This window comes from Hyperolius riggenbachi, chromosome 12, assembly GCF_040937935.1.
Source record: "Hyperolius riggenbachi isolate aHypRig1 chromosome 12, aHypRig1.pri, whole genome shotgun sequence".
NCBI classification, from domain to species: Eukaryota; Metazoa; Chordata; class Amphibia; order Anura; family Hyperoliidae; genus Hyperolius; species Hyperolius riggenbachi.
In genome coordinates, this window is record NC_090657.1 from 40428058 (window position 1) to 40448551 (window position 20494).

General features: G+C 47.0%; 1 long non-coding RNA gene across 1 annotated transcript in view; it reads right to left on the minus strand.

Moving 5' to 3' along the window:
- Positions 1-1364: 1364 nt before the first annotated feature.
- Positions 1365-20494, minus strand: part of LOC137541714 (uncharacterized) — a 31977-nt gene continuing 12847 nt past the window's right edge. Inside the window, exons 2-3 of the long non-coding RNA XR_011025256.1 lie at positions 17897-17994; positions 1365-1931 (exon numbers count right to left, since the gene is read on the minus strand). This is a non-coding gene — a long non-coding RNA (uncharacterized lncRNA). The remainder of the gene's footprint in view (positions 1932-17896; positions 17995-20494) is intronic.

A 20494-nucleotide genomic window follows, 5' to 3' on the forward strand; every position in this document is an offset into this window, starting at 1 on the left:
CCCCCTTCAGTTAATAGTTTAGCCCTCAGACGCTGCTGAGCTGTGGCTGTGTGTTGCCAGGCAACAACAGGAAGCCGGGTTCTGCTGTAACGGAAGCAGCCCATGCTTCCTGCAGCATTTAATTGCCTGTGACTGCTCTGGCTGTTTTCCCGCACTTTATGCCCTCTCCTCCCATCCCAGCAAGAATATAAGCTTCAGCATGAAGAATCAGGAGAGGAGAGCAGGCATTTCCACTGTCTTTTCAAAGGGCCATCTGACACCCTCTCATGTTACCCCTCCCTGCATGAACCGCCTCCTCTCTGTATCACTAGTGCCAGGCAGCTAGCTGGCAGAGATCTCCCACTGCTCCCAGTCATCAGACATTTGCAAGGCAAAGATGGTGAGAAGGACAGCAGGCAGGGGTAGAGAAAGTTGCGACGTTCAGTTTCAGAACACTGAAAATATGAATGGATTATTTCACAAAGCTTTTCTCTTGACCCAAGTTGCAGTCTCTGTGTGGTGGTGTGTGGTGGTGTGTGGTGGTGTGTGGTGGTGTGTGGTGGTGTGTGGTGGTGTGTGGTGGTGTGTGGTGGTGTGTGGTGGTGTGTGGTGGTGTGTGGTGTGTGGTGGGACAGGCATTGTGTGTGTTGTGGTGGGACAGGCAGTGTCTGTGTGTGTTGTGGTTTGTGGTGTGACAGGCAGTGTCTGTTGTGGTGGGACAGACAGTGTGTGAGTTGTGGCAGTGTGACACAGGGGCTACAAGGTGGTACAGAGGGGACATGAGGGGAAAAGAGTGGCACAAGTGGAACAGAGGGACACAAGAGGTAGCACAGGGTAAACAGAGAGGCACAAGAGTTGGCACAGGGAGAACAGAGGGGACATGGGGACAAGAGATGGCATGTGGGGAACATGAGGTGGCTTGAGGGAGGAGGGCCCAGATCTGCCATTTTGCTTAGGGCCTCATTTGGCCTTAATCCGGCTCTGGCGAGGATATATTGCCATGTGAAAAGAAGGCCACTGTGGTGATGCCTAGAATTAGTACAGTGTAGGGATGGTCAAGGAGATGCAAATCATTTCCAGTTAATGATGTACCATATTTATATTTATGTAAAAGACTGGTGGTCCACCTACTGTGGGACATATGGGGGTATTTTATGTATTTTAACGTTCTTGATTGTGAAATTAATAAAGGATCATTCATACTTTTGATATATGCATTTGCATTGGTTCTTTATAGCAATTGGGCTCTATGAGTAAGGGGTACTTTTCTTCTCACTAATGCACATCCGCCCATAATCCGCCATCCAATGTGGAGAGGGGAGAGACTAAGAGTAGGTGAACCACTTTGGAGCGCAGGAGGATCCGTCCATAGTCCGCCATCCAATGCGGAGAGGGGAGAGACTAAAAGGAAGTAAACCACCTTGGAGCGCAGGAAGAGTAAGTATATGGAAAGCGCTAAGGAACATTTAGCAACAGACGCTCCAGCTAACAATAGAAGCTGGAGCGGTGGAACAAAGGATATTCGCGGTGATGGGCAAATTCACTATTATTCAAGCATCCATATATCACCACCCTGTTATGAACAAGAATACCTTTATATAATAACTATACAATTACAAATACAATACCCATATACAGCAAAATGCAATATGATATATATTGCAGAAATTGTAATCTATGCATTGTGTGACATTGGGAACAGGAGTCCAAAAATCCAGATAGAGCAAAGTCCCTCCATTAAAGGGAAATAGTTCGTATAGTGGAGGTAGATAGGAAGTTATAGTCCACCGACAAAGGTTAACAAAACAGGTCTGATGCGACGTAATAAGCGGACGCAGGAAAAACGGAAGTCCATGAAGAAACCATAACAGAACATAGTATCCAGTCCATTGAAAGTCCATCACATGATACAGCACTCATAATTTGAATGATATACAGGTCAATAGGATAATCTGCAATGAATCAAAAAAATACATTAATAATAATTACCAAAAACCTGAAAAATCTATTTCCTCATTGAGACCCTGAGGCGATTTGGATCCCAGGAAATATATCCACCTAGCTTCCCTCTGTAGGAGCCTAGACACAATATCTCTGCCCCTAATAGTAGCGTCAATTCGTTCCAAACCTATTACCTGCAAACCTGCATATGAACTAGAATGATACTGTAAAAAAATGTGCAGCCACTGAAGTCAGTGTTTTTCCCTCATCATAATCCCGCTGGGCCAACCTGATTTTTGAAAGATGTTGTTGTCTACGTATTTTAAGGGCAATCTTGGTATCAGAATGTGGTGAGTCTACGATCCAGGATGTAGAAACCCCTCAAAATATATGCCAAGCTTTGGGAATTATCCACCTATAAAAATCTTTTTTGAGGTTATGTTGAAAGCCATTTCTGGGATGTAGTGACTCTTACTGAGCTACCCAGGTGTTATTATATGCTATTATAGCCTAGATTGTGTGTATGCCAATTATTGACTTATACCACACCGCTTTGTCAAGAGTGGGGGGTCCTGCATGTAATCGGCGAACACGCCGTATATTTATGATGCTCACAGTGCGGTCACGTGGGCGCCCAGAGCGCATCACGTGATCCGCCCATACAAATCAGTGCACAAGACCTGCCCAACCTACATCTCTGATCTGGTCCACAGGCACATACCAGCCCGCCCCCTCCGATCCTCCAATGACCTGCGCCTAGTCGCACCACGCATAATTCAGTCACACGCACGATTGCAGGACTTCACCAGGGCTGCCCCTACTCTCTGGAACTCTCTCCCACCAGCCCTCAGACTCGCCCCCACCTTTAATACCTTCAAACAAGCTCTCAAGACTCACCTCTTCACGCTCGCATACCCCCCTACACCAGCACCATAATATGTTCTGTTAGACCCCCTCTCAAAAGACGCACCTGTTGTCTCCACCCCACCCTTTAGATTGTAAGCCTCCGGCAGGGCCCTCCTCCCTAACGTATCCAGCTTGATTATGCAATCTTACTCACAACCACCCATCTTGTAGACTCGAACAGTCTATTTTGACCTATGACACTGTATTGTTATCAAATCATTTGCATGATCTTGTTTTGTTGTGAGTTTCCGTATGTTCTACCTGTATGTTAACCCATTTATCTATTGTGCGTAATATGTTGGCGCTTTATAAATACAATAAATAATAATAAACCAATGAGATGAGGTGTCTGTTTTTGTTTTTTAGATGTTTTTATTCATGTTTTCTATGGTGCTTTGTGATTATTGAATAAAATGGTTATACTTTCCTATAATATCATGGTGTGGTGCTATATACAGTCATATCCCTCCAATTTACCAGATCAGGTAAATATCATGTGCCGCTCTGCATTACACTGTGGGAGTCTCATACCAATGTGGCGCTGCAACGCATATAATTAAAAGAAAAAAAAAAAACAGGGTAAGGGTTAAAGGAGGTCCTCTTCAGTATTTGTATATTAGTCTAGTGCTCCCAATTCAGGGAGGCCCTACCCAAAATTAGTATAGATTTAAATAAAGGTGGTCCTATCTTGACCTATCATAGAATTGATAATAAAGAGACCCTGATCAGTAGGAGTATATACTGTCGCTATTAAAGTACATCTGTAACAAAAAAAACAGCCCGACTGGAGTACTTACCTCGAGAAGGGGGAAGCCTCAGGATCCTAATGAAGCTTTCCCCATCCTCTGTAGCCTTGGGGATCCAGCGCTGGTTCCCCTGAAAATTAGCCTAACAAGCAGCACTACGCAGGCACAGCAGCATATGGCAATATTTACCATCAGGGCCCCAGCGCAGGTGCAGTAGAGTTTGGCTTTTTCTGCCAGAGTCCAATCGGGTCTGCTCTCCTGTGCAGGCAAAGGCAACTCACACCTGTGCAGTAGAGCAGACCTGATGGGGCTTGGCTATTTCTGCTGGAGCCCGATCAGAAAGCTTCTACTGCCTCTGCACTGGAAGCCAAAATATTGCTAAACATGGGGTTCAGGGGCATTCTGTGCTGGATCCAGGAGGCAGAAAAGGACTGAGGGGTAAGCATCTCCCAAAGGTAAGTACTCCATGTTTTTTCCAACCAATAGTACCATGCAACATACTAACCAAGACATGGACAGGGCTCAGCAACCAGTAGTACCACGCAATGTACTAACCAAGACATGGACAGGGCTCAGCAACCAGTAGTACCATGCAGCATACCAACCAAGACATGGACAGGGCTCAGCAACCAGTAGTACCATGCAGCATACCAACCAAGACATGGACAGGGCTCAGCAACCAATAGTACCACGCAATGTACTAACCAAGACATGGACAGGGCTCAGCAACCAGTAGTACCATGCAGCATACCAACCAAGACATGGACAGGGCTCAGCAACCAATAGTACCACGCAATGTACTAACCAAGACATGGACAGGGCTCAGCAACCAGTAGTACCATGCAGCATACCAACCAAGACATGGACAGGGCTCAGCAACCAATAGTACCACGCAATGTACTAACCAAGACATGGAAAGGGCTCAGCAACTAATAGTACCACGCAATGTACTAACCAAGACATGGAAAGGGCTCAGCAACTAATAGTATCACACAATGTACTAACCAAGACACGGACAGGGCTTAGCAACAGGGGTGCTCATCCGGATTCCGGATATCAAAACTTTTTTCAGCTATCCGATTCTGTTTCAAGATTGTGTTACGTGCCAAGTGCCACGTGCCAAGTCCGGCATGCTCCTGGCACACGTTACACCTGCTGCTGCTGCATTGCCCTGCTCCTGCTGCCTGTGCTGCTCACACCGCCAGGGTGCCACAGGCCACTGCTGCGGTGCTGATACCACCTATATTTAACCCAAAACACACATTTTTGGGAGGTGCCTTGTCACAAGTTAGCAGAAATTGATTTTTATTTTTTTTTCCACTAAGTGTCATTTTCCACTAACTTGTGACAAAAATAAATTCTTCTATGAACTCACCATACTCCTAACGGAATACCTTGGTGTGTCTTCTTTCTAGAATGAGGTCATTTGTGGTGTTCCTATACTGCCCTGGCATTTTAGAGGCCCTAAACAGTCTAGAAACCAAATGCCTCAAAATGACCTGTGAATATGACGTTGGGCCCCTTAGCGCACCTAGGCTGCAAAAAAAAAAAAAAGTCACACGTGGTATCGCCGTACTCGGGAGAAGTAGTATAATGTGTTTTGGGGTGTATTTTTACATGGCGCTAAAGTTACTCCCTGTGCCTGCTATAGCCGTAGTTCCTATTACGGCCTATGGTGGCGCCACCTGCGCCCAAGTCTCCAGCGCTGCTGCACCCAAGTCTCCAGCGCTGGATTCAGAGTGTTCGCCTTAGCGCAGTTAGGCTGCAAAAAAGTGTCACACATGTGGTATCGCCGTACTCAGAAGTAGTATAATGTGTTTTGGGGTGTATTTTTACACATACCCATGCTGGGTGGGAGAAATATCTCTGTAAATGACAATTTTTTTATTTTATTTATTTATTTTTTTTACACACAAATTGTCATTTAGAGATATTTCTCCCACCCAGCATGGGTATGTGTAAAAATACACCCTAAAACACATTATACTACTTCTCCTGAGTACGGCGATGCCACGTGACACTTTCTTGCAGCCTAGGTGCGCCAAGGGGCCCAACGTCCTATTCACAGGTCATTTTGAGGCATTTGGTTTCTAGACTACTCCTCACGGTTTAGGGCCCCTAAAATGCCAGGGCAGTATAGGAACCCCACACGTGACCCCATTTTAGAAAAGACACCCCAATGTATTCCATTAGGAGTATGGTGAGTTCATAGAAGATTTTATTTTTTTTGTCACAAGTTAGCGGAAATTGATATTTGTTTTTTTTTTTTTCACAAAGTGTCATTTTCCACTAACTTGTGACAAAAAATAAATTCCTCTATGAACTCACCATACTCCTAACAGAATACCTTGGGGTGTCTTCTTTCTAAAATTGTGTCACTTGGCGGGCTTTCTATACTGCCCTGGCGTTTTAGGGGCCCAAAACCGTGAGGAGTAGTCTGGAAACCAAATGCCTCAAAATGACTATTCAGGGGTATAAGCATCTGCAAATTTTGATGATGGGTGGTCTATGAGGGGCCGAATTTTGTGGAACTGTCAAAAGCAGGGTGGCCTCTTAGATGACAGATTGTATTGGCACTGAAGTGCAGGAAGCGCAGGATGTTCTCAAATCGTGACCTGGACACAGGGCCGGCGCTACCATTAAGGCAAAGGAGGCAGCTGCCCCAGGGCCCCAGAGCTTGTAGGGGCCCCCAGTGGCTACAAGAGGAAAAAAAGATTTTTCAAATCGGCCTTATAGTTTTTGAGAAAATCGATTTTAAAGTTTCAAAGGGAAAAAAAAACACATTTAAAAACCTGCCGACTTTAATGGTTAATAACAAATCCACCTTAAATGCTAGAAACCCTAAATTTGCAGGATATGTTAAGGAGATCATTAGGAATAAGAGGGGAAAACAATTTTTCAAAAAGACCTTATAGTTTTTGAGAAAATTGATTTTAAAGTTTAGAAGGAAAAAAGTATAGTTTTAAATGCGGTAAATGTCACTTTTAGTAGCAAACCTAACGGTAGTGTAATTTTACATGCATCAAATGAAAGTGCAATAAATTTCCTGACTGGGTTTCCAGGGGGTCTATACGCAGCCACAGCGCTTTGGCCAGGGATCTCTATACAGCCGCAATATGGCTGTATGAAGATCCCTGGCATTTTGTCCTATTTTCCCATTTTTTTTTTTATGTTTAGAGTGTGGGAATTTTTTTTTTTTAAATTATGTGGGGTCCCCCCTCCTGAAACTTTTTAACCCCTTGTCCCCCATGCAGGCTGGGATAGCCAGATTGTGGAGCTCTGACCGATTGGGACTTCACACCTTGACTATACCAGCTGCAAAAAAGGTCCCCTAATGCTGATTTTTGTTCCAGGGTATATGTTGGGGGGGGGGGGGGGGGATGGGGGCCCAGGTTTATTTTGCCCTGGGGCCCCATTGTTGCTTAAACCGGCCCTGCCTGGACATGGCAGCAGAGAACATGGGCATGTGATGTATTGGGTGCATAGACCAATAAGACCGCAATACATTTTTTTTGACTAGACCCATGTTAAGAAGAAGGCCCCCAAAAATGTTACGTTCGGAAACTTGGAGTGGTTTCCACAGAAAAAGGCTAGGCGTGGTAGCTTCTTGGATTGGCGGTTGCGTATTGTGTGGCATAACGGTTTGTACTCAGCCACAATTAAGTCGTAGAGACCAGCAGTGATCAGAAAAAAAAATTCTGTCACTGCAGTGGGGCGGGTGAGGGTTTAGCCGGGTGATCAGAAGCCCGCAGGGGGCAGATTAGGGCCTGATCTGATGTATAGGAGTGCTGGGGGGGGGGGGGTGACAGGAGGTGATTGATGGGTGTCTCAGGGGGTGATTAGAGGGGAGAATAGATGCAATCTGTTATAATTTAAGTAGGCCTCAGTTATTTGGCCTGAGTTTAGGTAAAAGGCTTGTCCGCAGAGTATGCCTTTAAAATAGAATTTCTTGTGATGCAGACATAAGCATCTCAGTGTCTGCTTGAATAAAAAGCAGATACTGAGAACATGTTCCTAAAGGAAGGCCACAGGTCTCACTGACAACATGTACACCACAAGAATAGTAAACATAGGCCATATTTACAAAATACCACATTCTTGTAAGTAAGGCAAAAGCGTCATTAAATATTAATCGAGTAGGTGTGTATTATGACACCACGAGGGGCTAAGCCAATAATCCGGTCTGGGGGGTGGCTAAGATGAGGTCACATTTAACTCTTTCCTGGTTGGTATTAAAGGGCCGGGTGGGCGAACGGAGCTCACTCTGCTTCCTGCTTTCCTGCTATCTAGATGCTGACTGGAGCCTCTAAGCATTTTCATTCTATATGTAATCTGATATAATGTATGCTGTACACAGGTAGTCTAGATGTAACTTAGAATAGACCTAAGAGGACCTGATTACAGTCACTAGGAAGGTAATCAAGAAGCTGTAACGCAACATGAAGATTGGCTTGGCTAGGATATGATGAACTGTATCTATCTGTATTTCTGTTTCCTGAATAAATAACGTGAATATTGAAGAAGCCTGAGAAAGTCTATCTCCTGCTTGCTGTGATGAGTCGTGTGTGCAACTCTTGCTGATGAGTTTGCTGGTGCCGGAAAAAAGGTGATTTAGAACAGTTTATAACACAATCAATGCACTGGGGAGGTGATCGGAAGGGGGTCTGAGGGGATCTGAGGGTCTGGCCGAGTGATCAGGAGCCCACTAGTGTTGGGCGAACATCTAGATGTTCGGGTTCGGGCCGAACAGGCCGAACATGGCCGCGATGTTCGGGTGTTCGACCCGAACTCCGAACATAATGGAAGTCAATGGGGACCCGAACTTTTGTGGTTTGTAAAGCCTCCTTACATGCTACATACCCCAAATTTGCAGGGTATGTGCACCTTGGGAGTGGGTACAAGAGGAAAAAAAAATTAGCAAAAAGAGCTTATAGTTTTTGAGAAAATCGATTTTAAAGTTTCAAAGGGAAAACTGTCTTTTAAATGCGGGAAATGTCTGTTTTCTTTGCACAGGTAACATGTTTTTTGTCGGCATGCAGTCATAAATGTAATACATATAAGAGGTTCCAGGAAAAGGGACCGGTAACGCTAACCCAGCAGCAGCACACGTGATGGAACAGGAGGAGGGTGGCGCAGGAGGAGAAGAAGGCCACGCTTTGTGAGACACAACAACCCCGGCCTTGCATGAGGGCAAGAAGCGTGCGGATAGCAGGCTTTGTACCGCCATGCAGTCATAAATGTAATAAAGATAAGTGGTTCAATAAACAGGGACCACGCGGCAACGCTAACCCAGCAGCAGCAGACGTGATGGAACAGGAGCAGGCGCAGGAGGAGAAGGCCACGCTTTGTGAGACACAACAACCCAGGCCTTGCATGAGGGCAAGAAGCGTGCGGATAGCAGGCTTTGTACCGCCATGCAGTCATAAATGTAATAAAGATAAGTGGTTCAATAAACAGGGACCACGCGGCAACGCTAACCCAGCAGCAGCAGACGTGATGGAACAGGAGCAGGCGCAGGAGGAGAAGGCCACGCTTTGTGAGACACAACAACCCAGGCCTTGCATGAGGGCAAGAAGCGTGCGGATAGCAGGCTTTGTACGGCCATGCAGTCATAAATGTAATAAAGATAAGTGGTTCAATAAACAGGGACCACGCGGCAACGCTAACCCAGCAGCAGCAGACGTGATGGAACAGGAGGAGGCGCAGGAGGAGAAGGCCACGCTTTGTGAGACAACAACCCAGGCCTTGCATGAGGGCAAGAAGCGTGCGGATAGCATGCTTTGTACCGCCATGCAGTCATAAATGTAATAAAGATAAGTGGTTCAATAAACAGGGACCACGCGGCAACGCTAACCCAGCAGCAGCAGACGTGATGGAACAGGAGCAGGCGCAGGAGGAGAAGGCCACGCTTTGTGAGACACAACAACCCAGGCCTTGCATGTGGACAAAAAGCGTGCGGATATAGCAGCAATGCTTTTTGCCGCCATGCAGTCATAAATGTAATACAGATGAGAGGTTCAATAAACAGGGCCCGGAAACGCAACACCATCCCAGATGTTCATTGGTCATGTTACTTGGTTGGGGTCCTGGAGTGTTGCGTAGTCATTTCCAATCCAGGATTGATTCATTTTAATTTGAGTCAGACGGTCTGCATTGTCTGTAGAGAGGCGGATACGCCGATCTGTGACGATGCCTCCGGCAGCACTGAAACAGCGTTCCGACATAACGCTGGCTGCCGGGCAAGCCAGCACCTCTATTGCGTACATTGCCAGTTCGTGCCAGGTGTCTAGCTTCGATACCCAATAGTTGAAGGGTGCAGATGGATGGTTCGACACAGCTACGCCATCTGACATGTAGTCCTTGACCATCTTCTCCAGGCGATCGGTGTTGGAGGTGGATCTGCACGCTTGCTGTTCAGTGGGCTGCGGCTGCATGGGTGTCAGAAAATTTTCCCACTCCAAGGACACTGCCGATACCATTCCCTTTTGGGTACTAGCTGCGGCTTGCGTTGTTTGCTGCCCTCCTGGTCGTCCTGGGTTTGCGGAAGTCAGTCTGTCTGCGTACAACTGGCTAGAGGAGGGGGAGGATGTCAATCTCCTCTCTAAAGTCTCCACAAGGGCCTGCTGGTATTCTTCCATTTTGACCTGTCTGACTCTTTCTTCAAGCAGTTTTGGAACATTGTGTTTGTACCGTGGATCCAGAAGGGTATAAACCCAGTAATTGGTGTTGTCCAGAATGCGCACAATGCGTGGGTCACGTTCAATGCAGTCTAGCATGAATTGAGCCATGTGTGCCAGAGTCCTACCAGAATCCTCATCATCCTCTTGTGAGCGTTGTGATAGTTGTTGTGATGCATCATAGTCGTCACCTTCCTCCTGGTCTGCTTCTGCTGACCATTCGCGTTGAATTGTGGAAGTCCAACGTGCACCGCTCTGGCCCTCGTCAGTGGTGGCATGAAATTCCTGCTCCAACTCCAGCTGTTCCTCCTCCTCTTCTTCGTCATAGCTGCTGGGGCCAGCGTTCCCTGAGGCGGATGGCCTGATGTTGGTACCATCACGCTGATCGTTTTCTCCTTCAGATTCCCCCAGTTGCATCATGACAGCTGTTTCCTTGATTTTTAACATCGACCTCTTCAGTAAACACAGCAGTGGTATGGTAATGCTGACTGAAGAGTTGTCACTGCTCACAAGCAACGTGGATTGCTCAAAATTTTGGAGGACTTGGCAGAGGTCCAACATGTTGGCCCAATCGGATCCACAGAAGCTTGGCAGCTGGCCGGATGCGCCTCGGTACTGCGCCGTCATGTACTGGACCACTGCACTCTTCTGCTCGCAAAAGCGGGCTAGCATGTGCAGCGTAGAATTCCAGCGCGTAGGGACATCACACAGCAAGCGATGGTGGGGGAGATTGAAGCGCTCCTGCATCTTGGCGAGTGCCCCCGAAGCAGTACTGGAATTTCTACAATGTTTGGACACTCGACGCACCTTCAACAGCAGATCGGGCACGCCTGGGTATGTCCTCAGGAACCGCTGAACTACTAGGTTCATCACGTGCGCCAGGCAAGGGATGTGTGTCAGCTTAGCCAACCTTAAAGCGCGAATGAGATTACTCCCATTATCACACACAACCATGCCCGGTTTCAGGTCCAGCGGTGCCAGCCACAAATCCGTCTGTTCCTTTATTCCCCTCCAAATTTCCTCCCCTGTGTGCTGCTTATCCCCAAGGCAGATTAGCTTCAGCAACGCTTGCTGACGCATGCCAACAGCTGTGCTGCACTGCTTCCACGATCCTACTGCTGCTGGGTTAGCGTTTCCGGATGAGGTACAGCTTTGAGATGCGTTGGAGGAGAAGGAGTCAGAGAGGTAGGTGCTGCTGTTATCCAGTGGGAGGGACGGCGGTGCAGCTGTTTGTGGCGTGGGCAACACCCGTGCCGTAGCAGGTGAGGAATCGCTGCCAGGCTCCACAAGGTTCACCCAGTGCGCGGTAAGGGAGATGTATCGACCCTGGCCGAACGCACTCGTCCAGGTGTCAGTGGTGAGGTGAACCTTGCAGGCAACGGCATTCTTCAAGCTTCGGGTTATTTTGCTGACCACGTGCTCATGCAACTCAGGCACTGCAGAGCGTGCAAAGTGGTAGCGGCTGGGAACCACGTAACGTGGGATGGCCACTGACATCATGCCCTTGAAGCTGTTTGTCTCCACCAATCGATATGGCAGCATTTCGCAGGCCAGAAGCTTGGCTATGCTGGCTGTTACTGCCACGGCCCGGGGGTCATTTGCTGGCAATTTCCTCTTGCGCTCAAACATCTCCGACACAGACAACTGAACCGTAGCGCTGCACACGGAAGGGCTGTTGGTTGTTGTGTTTGATGAACACTGGGAGACCTCAAGAGCACTACTCCGGAAAGTGACAGTGTCAGCGTCGTCTGATGTTTGTGAATGTTGTGAACCACGCAATGGCTGGGCTACTGCTGCTGCTGAGGCGGGTCTGGTGAACCCAAGGGAGGCAGTGTTGTTTCTGGTACCCTGTCCTGACGCGTTTGCCCAAAGAGTGGGATGTTTGGATAGCATGTGACGGCTCATGCTGGTGGTGGAGAGGTTGTTAATATTTTTCCCCCTGCTCAGGCGGGTCTTGCACACCTTGCAAATCGCCATGGTAACATCCTCAGTGCAGTCTTCAAAGAAAGCCCAGACTTTGGAGCACCTGCCTCCTTGCTGGCGATTTCTGTTTGCTCCTCTTTTGCCTCTCACTTGAACTTCCACGCTTGTGGTGCCTGAAATTGCGCGCCGCCTACCTTGTGGCACAAGGCGAACTCGTGCAGCAGTGTGTTCTTCAACAGACTCATCTGTGCTGCTGCTACGACGGCGATGTTCTCGTTCACAAACAAAATCTGGGTCTCTGTCCACATTGTCCATACCCTCCTCTTCCATCTCCTCAAACTCGTCATATGTCATTGTGGGCCACCGCCGTGGAGTAGAGCTCCCCACAACAACCTCTGCGCAGCACACTCCAACGTCGTCTTCCAGATCTTGTCGGCCGACCTCCTGCAATTGCAACCCCTCCTGCCCAAATTGCTCTGGGATTTGGGTTTCCGAGTCCTCTTCGGACTCGCCTCGTATTTCAGTGCGCGGTACATTTCCCACAGTTAACGGTTGTGAATCCAGGCACAACATTTCTGGCTGTTCCTCCATTGACCTTTGAAAGGTGGAAGTTTGTTGGGCTGGGAATAGCTCCTGCGAATACCCCATTGTGTCCTGAGGTAATTCATCGGACTGGTTATCTGGCAGTTGTGTGCGTGGTGTCGCTGCCGGTTGTGTCAGCTTTGTGCCCACTGGCTCCTTGTAACTGGCTGAGGACTCGGACCTCGTGCGTGATGTGCTGGTGCTGCTTAACCCACTGCTGGACGCTTGAGAGGTCATCCAAGTAATTATCTGGTCCTGTTCTTTTGGATTTGTGAGGGTTGTTGTCCTGGACAACATGGGTGGTATTGAGTGGGTTTTCTTGGGTGCTCCCCTGTGGCCTGTACGTGAACCGTCAGGGGAAACACCTCTTCCCTTGCCCCTCCCTCTTTCACCGGATTTCTTCCTCATTTCACTTATCCTTACAGTACACGCTGACTGGCAGCAGTACAGTGGCAGTACAGAAATGCTATACAGTACCACTATTCCCAGCAGCGACACAGAGCACAATGCTATACAGTGACGGGTGAGCGGTGTACCACTATTCCCAGCAGACACAGAACAGTGAACAGAATGCTATATAGTGTGGCTGAGCGAGCGGTGTACCACTATTCCCAGCAGACACAGAACAGTGAACAGAATGCTATATAGTGTGGCTGAACGAGCGGTGTACTACTGTTCCCAGCAGACACAGAACAGTACACAGAATGCTATATAGTGTGGCTGAACGAGCGGTGTACTACTGTTCCCAGCAGACACAGAACAGTACACAGAATGCTATATAGTGTGGCTGAACGAGCGGTGTACTACTGTTCCCAGCAGACACAGAACAGTGAACAGAATGCTATATAGTGTGGCTGAGCGAGCGGTGTACCACTATTCCCAGCAGACACAGAACAGTGAACAGAATGCTATATAGTGTGGCTGAGCGAGCGGTGTACCACTATTCCCAGCAGACACAGAACAGTAAACAGAATGCTATATAGTGTGGCTGAGCGAGCGGTGTACCACTATTCCCAGCAGACACAGAACAGTGAACAGAATGCTATATAGTGTGGCTGAGCGAGCGGTGTACCACTATTCCCAGCAGACACAGAACAGTGAACAGAATGCTATATAGTGTGGCTGAGCGAGCGGTGTACCACTATTCCCAGCAGACACAGAACAGTGAACAGAATGCTATATAGTGTGGATGAGCGAGCGGTGTACCACTATTCCCAGCAGACACAGAACAGTAAACAGAATGCTATATAGTGTGGCTGAGCGAGCGGTGTACCACTATTCCCAGCAGACACAGAACAGTGAACAGAATGCTATATAGTGTGGCTGAGCGAGCGGTGTACCACTATTCCCAGCAGACACAGAACAGTGAACAGAATGCTATATAGTGTGGCTGAGCGAGCGGTGTACTACTGTTCCCAGCAGACACAGAACAGTACACAGAATGCTATATAGTGTGGCTGAACGAGCGGTGTACTACTGTTCCCAGCAGACACAGAACAGTACACAGAATGCTATATAGTGTGGCTGAACGAGCGGTGTACCACTATTCCAAGCAGACACAGAACAGTGAACAGAATGCTATATAGTGTGGCTGAGCGAGCGGTGTACCACTATTCCCAGCAGACACAGAGTGGCAGTAAACAGAATGCTATATAGTGTGGCTGAGCGAGGTACACAGAGTGGCAGTAAACAGAATGCTATATAGTGTGGCTGTGCAAGCGGTGTACTACTATTCCCAGCAGACACAGAGTGGCAGTAAACAGAATGCTATATAGTGTGGCTGAGCGAGGTACACAGAGTGGCAGTAAACAGAATGCTGAGCGAGCGGTGTACTACTATTCCCAGCAGCGACACACAATGACTGGGGGGGACCCTGGCTAGCGTGGCTGGAGCGCGAACTACCCTGCCTGCCTACCCAAAGCTAAACCCACAGACAAATGGCGGAGATATGACGTGGTTCGGGTATTTATTTACCCGAACCACGTGACAGTTCGGCCAATCAGAGCGCGTTCGGGTCCGAACCACGTGACCCGTTCGGCCAATCACAGCGCTAGCCGAACGTTCGGGGAACGTTCGGCCATGCGCTCTTAGTTCGGCCATATGGCCGAACGGTTTGGCCGAGCACCGTCAGGTGTTCGGCCGAACTCGAACATCACCCGAACAGGGTGATGTTCTGCAGAACCCGAACAGTGGCGAACACTGTTCGCCCAACACTAGAGCCCACACGGGGCAAATTAGGGCCCGATCTGATGGGTAGGTGTGCTAGGGGGTGACAGGAGGTGCTTGATGGGTGTCTCAAGGTGTGATTAGAGGGGGGAATAGATGCAAGCTATGCACTGGCGAGGTGATCAGGGCTGGGGTCTGAGGGCGTTCTGAGGGTGTGGGCGGGTTATTGGGTGCCCAAGGGGCAGATAGGGGTCTGATCTGATGGGTAGCAGTGACAGGTGGTGACAGGGGGTGATTGATGGGCGATTAGAAGGAAGAACAGATGTAAACAATGCACTTTGGAAGTAATCTAAGGGTGGGTCTGCGGGCTATCTGATGGTGTGGGTGGGTGATCAGATGCCCGCAAGAGGCTGGTTAGGGTCTGATCTGATGGGTGGCAGTAACAGGTGGTGACAGGGATGGGCGATTGGCAGGTGATCAGTGGGTGAGTACAGGGAAGGATAGCTGTATACAGTACATGGGGGGGGGGGGTGTCTGGGGAGGATCTGAGAGTGTGGGGGGGGGGGTGATCAGGAGCCACCATGGGGCAGTTTAGGACCTGATCTGAAAAATAGCGCTGACAGATAGTGACAGGGAGTGATTGATGGGTGATTAGGGAAGTGATTGTGTGCAAACAGGGGTCTGGGAGGTGGGGTCTGATGGGTGCTGTGGGTGATCAGAGGGCGAGGGGACAGAATCAGTGTGCTTGGGTGCATACTAGGGGGCTGCAGCGATTAAATTTAAAATCGACACGGTAGACTTGGGCGCAGGATACAGCGGTATATGGCTGATCCTGCTGCTGCACAAGTCCGGGCCGTTTCAATTACTATTCCCCCTCCAGGCTGCCATGGATAGTGGGGGAATGAAATAATTCGGGAATTACTGTATTTTTTTAAGTAACTTCGGCTCCGTCTTCTGACGAAAAGCACTGCTCCAGCTGCAGCCTGCCCTGGTGGTCCCTCGATCACTGGGACCACCAGGGCAGGAGGCAGCCTGTATAATACACTTTGTATACATTAATAACCCGCCGGCGCTCCCGAACGGCCGGCGGGTTATTGCGCCAGGTGGGCAGAGCCTGTTGCCGGCGGCTGATCGCGTGACACGATCGCCGCATAACCACGCCCCCCCGCAAGGTCCGGCGGTCATTTGGGCCCAGGCATTGCATCTGCCTATTGGCTGAAGGTGGGCGTTATGCGGTTAAAGGCCACTTCCGTGTTTTCTATCCAGATATCCGGATTTGCCCATATATCCTGGATACTGGGGTCGGATATCCTATCCGGGACGGATACCAAAATGGTTAAATCCGGATATACGATCTGGTTCCGGATATCTGGGTCTCCGGATCAATCCGGATTTTGAAAAGGGATATCCGAGCAGCACTGAAGCTAAACTCTGAGCCCTGGGGTTCAAAAGCCATGAATGCTCAAACTTGGACGATTTCAAAGTTGAACAATTTTCTTTCAATTTTTGGGGTCTGGTAACTCCAATTTTGGGGGGGCTAGTGTGACCGCACCTGTACCCACGTGTAGCCCCTAAACTTAAATAACCACACCTAAAATTTGGGGCCACGCGAGGAAAGGGCCTCTGAAGATATGGCCTCCAAAGAAGGGGCACGCAGGCACGAAATTCAATAAAATGTGGGGGCAAAGCTCCGGTTCAGAGGGTGCCAGTGACCCCGAATTTGTAGTGTAAGAAGGTCAATATGCCTTCTACATACATATCAAATGTCAACAGCCTGGGATGTTCCTAACAGAAAACGCTCCCAAACAAAACTTCCTTTTTTGGGGTGTAGTATCTCTGGTTCTTGGAGGGCTAGCTTGACCCCAATTATGCCCACGTGTAGCCATGATCCTCTGCTACAAACACCTGAAATTTAGGGTTTCTGGGGCTAAGGGCTCCAGAGATACGGCCTCCCAAAGGGGGGGAACCTGGACAAGGAAACGTGCTCCATAGTGCCACCTCTAGCCATGAAGAACTTAGTATCCTCCGATATTCTCTAATTCGGAAGATATACCATTCACCCCCTGGTGGCCACAGGTAGTAATGCAGGTAACTTGGGGTGGAGGGGTGGGGGGGATGTGCAATATTGGCATCTAGTGGCCACAATTGGTAAAACAGCTATCCTAACCTGCAAATACTTATTTATTGTATTTATAAAGAGCCAAAATATTATGCAGTGCTGGACATTAGTTTCGGTTACAGACAATATTTAGGGGTGACATACAGCAATACGACAACACAGGAATACAAGAAAAACAAGGTCATGCAACACAGTATTGGCTTGATTCACTAAACCGTGATAAGTCATATCAAGGCCATTTTTGCATGCAATTGCATGTTTGTACGCGATCTATCAGGTGCAATTGCGAATTTTCACGCAAAACGTGGTCATTTTCACATTAAATATAATTCGCAATTGTGCACGATAATTCGTGATCGCTCGCAGCAGACAACATTAACGTTTTGAAGTGGCCCAGCCACAGTCTTGACTTGCAAAAAGCTGGTCTGCAATTATAGGAAGCGTTTGATCGCTATAATAGCCAATGGGGGTTTTTCTATTGATTATTGAGAAGGGTACGAATAATTTTCGACTGGACACTTTTTGCTCAAATGTAAATAAAAGCTGAGATTCTACCCCCCCCCCCCCCCCCCACACACACACACACACACACAATAATGCCTCTTGTACATAGTCTTATCCTTTGGGAGACACATTTCTGCTCAAAAAAAAAAAAATTACTTGCTGGTTGTATAAAAGTAACTTGAAGTCAAAATTTGTCAGCGATATGAATAATTATGGGCAGCACTGTAAATAGCATCATCTTGATTCAAATCTTCTTGCTTTTACTGATGGCTGACATGGTAAGATACTAACAGTCTATATCAGTGTCACCGGCCTTCAGAGAGCAAACCCAGGCCAGGGTTTGTCTGACTTACCTTAGAAATGATAAGGAGGAATGTGATGGCCAGTTGGAAGAAATCAGGCGAGGAGGATTTATCCTGTATAATATCCAGCAGTAACTCCAACATCCACCCTGCAAGACAAAGCAGGACTGCTATCACTGCACTGAGTCAGGAGAGAGATGAGAGCTCTGGAGATTCCTAGTGGTAACACATAAGTAATGCACCTATCAGCATACTGCTATGCAGGGCTTCGGACAAGCAAAACTCCCAACTCAGATTTCTTTATCCACAGCACTTCCAAACTCCTCCAATTACGCATACGTACAGGAAATAAATGGTAAATATACATTTCCTACCATGCAAGGCGTGTCATCCCTGCCAGTGTGAATACTCCAGATAATATACAATCCTCACAAATGAAAGGCTATAGATGTGTCAGTGGTTAATAATATGCAAATAAAACTGCGATTATGCAGAATTATGCAAATGTGTTCCATTTAAATGAACTAACCAGAATGTTGCATTATTCTACATCTATGAATTATTTGCATCTTATTGGCTATTCAGTAACCTTATAACAAAGGACAGAGTTTGTATGTTCTCCCCGTGTCTATATAGGTTTTCTCCGGGCACTCCAGTTTCCTCCTACATGCCCAAAACATACAGACTATGATACATACACTACACAATATAGACATGGGGCTATGGTAGGCATTCAATTGTGAGCCCCTCTGAGGGACAATTAAATAGGAATTGTAGTGAAAATTACAATAAAATTGCTTATTGTGAGTTTCTCAAACCTGTCCTTGTGACTCCCCAAAAGTGCATGGTTTGCAGGCAACCTCACTTATGCAAAGGTGGCGTAATTAGTGTCACAGCTACATGGAATCCACCTAGCTGAGACACTAACTACCCCACCTGTGCATAAGTGAGGTTGCCTGCAAACCATGCACCGCTGGGGAGTCACGAGGACAGGTTTGAGAAACATTAGTTTCCAATAGTATTTACAGATTATTTAGTCAGTGTTTGCTCATTGTAAAATCTTTCCTCTCCCTGATTAACATTCTGAGATGTATCACTGGTGGTGACGTGTTTAGTTCTGCCAGGTGATCTGTGCGGAATGTTCATTACTGAGAGTTCTATGCACAGAGTGAAATACTGCTTGCTTGACAGTTGGAGAAAGCAGGTTTTTCCCACAATGCAATGAGGTTCTCAGAGAGCAAACGGTCAGGACCACGGTCATGACATTACACTGTGGGAGGCGTTTCACCACAATATCAGCCAGACAGACTCCCCTGATGATCTATTAGAGAAAAGGTAAAGACTTCTCATGGGAAAGGGAGTATCAGCTACTGACTGAAATGGAGTTTATTCCTTGGTTAACATTCCTCTTTAAAGAGACACTGAAGCGAAAAAAAAAATGATCCTATTATGATTTGTATGTGTACAGCTAAGAAATAAAACATTAAGATCAGATACATCAGTGTAATTGTTTCCAGTACAGGAAGAGTTGAGAAACTCCAGTTGTTATCTCAATTCAAACAAGCCATTAAGCTCTCCGACTAAGTTAGTCGTGGAGAGGGCTGTTCTCTGACTTTTATTATCTCAACTGTTCCTGGACTATTTACTTTTCCTTTGCTAGAGGAGATGTCATTACTTCACAGACTGCTCTGAAAAGACTCATTTTGAATGCTGAGTGTTGTGTAATCTGCACATATTATAGAATGATGCAATGTTAGAAAAAACACTATATACCTGAAAATAAAAGTATGAGAATATTTTCTTTGCTGCTAATCTTCTAGTAATTATTCATAGTACACAACCAATTCACTATATCATTTTTTTTTTTCGCTTCAGTGTCTCTTTAACCACTTAAGGACTGCAGTCATAAAACCCCTTAAGGACCAGAGCCTTTTTTTCCCATTCGGACCACTGCAGCTTTCACGGTTTATTGCTCAGTCATACAACCTACCACCTAAATGAATTTTACCTCCTTTTCTTGTCACTAATACAGCTTTCTTTTGGTGCTATTTGATTGCTGCTGCGAGTTTTACTTTTTATTATATTCATCAAAAAAGACATGAATTTTGTCAAAAAAATGACCAACTTTCTGTGCTGACATTTTTCAAATAAAGTAAAATTTCCTATACATTTGAGCGCGAAAGTTATTCTGCTACATGTCTTTGATAAAAAAAAAAACATTCAGTGTATATTTATTGGATTGGGTAAAAGTTATAGCGTTTACAAACTATGGTGCAAAAAGTGAATTTTCCCATTTTCAAGCATCTCTGACTTTTCTGCGCACCTGTCAGGTTTCATGAGGGGCTAAAATTCCAGGATAGTACAAATACCCCCCAAATGACCCCATTTTGCAAAGAAGACATCCCAAAGTATTCAGTGAGAGGCATGGTGAGTTCATTGAAGATTTTATTTTTTGTCACAAGTTAGCGGAAAATGACACTTTGTGACAGGGAAAAAAAAAAAAAAAAAGTTTCCATTTCTTCTAACTTGCGACAAAAAAAAAATGAAATCTGCCACAGACTCACTATGCTCCTCTCTGAATACCTTGAAGTGTCTACTTTCCAAAATGGGGTCATTTGTGGGGTGTGTTCACTGTCCTGGCATTTTGGG